This window comes from Arachis duranensis, chromosome 2, assembly GCF_000817695.3.
Source record: "Arachis duranensis cultivar V14167 chromosome 2, aradu.V14167.gnm2.J7QH, whole genome shotgun sequence".
In the NCBI taxonomy this organism is placed as follows: domain Eukaryota; kingdom Viridiplantae; phylum Streptophyta; class Magnoliopsida; order Fabales; family Fabaceae; genus Arachis; species Arachis duranensis.
Genome location: NC_029773.3, coordinates 30,473,906 through 30,474,741, shown reverse-complemented (window position 1 = coordinate 30,474,741; position 836 = coordinate 30,473,906).

The window sequence follows — 836 nt, the reverse complement described above, 5'->3', positions numbered from 1 at the left end:
AATAGTTATAAAATTTTTTTTGTGATCAATTGTGTCCCTAAATAAAATGTTAAAAGTTGGTGAACACCAAACTTATCTTTTATTAAGGGGATGGCTTAACTATGCAAACTGTTCTCACAATTGATGCATTTTTAAAACAAATTGATGTATGATCCCTTATCTGTATGGTTTTGAGTCCATGCTTGGAAAATGATCCTCTGAACCTTGTTGCATATGCGGACACCAAACTTAGTGTTTGGTCACATGCTTTATCAAAAGACTTATGCATATGCTCTAAAAGACAATCCTCTTCTTTGAACAATGAACTTGGGTATACCTTAAGGTACACCAAACTTAGAAGTTTGCCATGTGCTTCAAAATGACATATGCATTTACCAGGCATGAAAATTCAAAACCATATTTAGAAGAATCATAGCTTATTAAATAAAAGAGAAGACAGAAATCTTAAACCATGGGTTGCCTCCCATGAAGCGCTCTTTTATTGTCATTAGCTTGACATTGACCTCCCTTTAAGGTGGTTGATATTGGTGATGTCTCAATTTGTCACCTCTCACTGTCAGCTTTCTCTGTGTGCTTTGATGCTCAATTTCCATATGCTCAAGAGAAAGAATTTGGTTGACAGTGTAATAATCTTCTGCTCCCTGCTGTTGGTATATTAATTGCACCTTATCACCCTTAGAGAATCCTTCAGTTGGGATTTTCTTGTTCTTCCATCCTTTGTGAGCCTTTTTCTTGCTCTTCACCTTTTTCTTGCTTGTTGATCTTCCTTTCTTGATGGTTACTTGAGTTGTGATGCCTTCCTTCTTGCTAATCACCCCTGCTTCCTTGTGAATCCC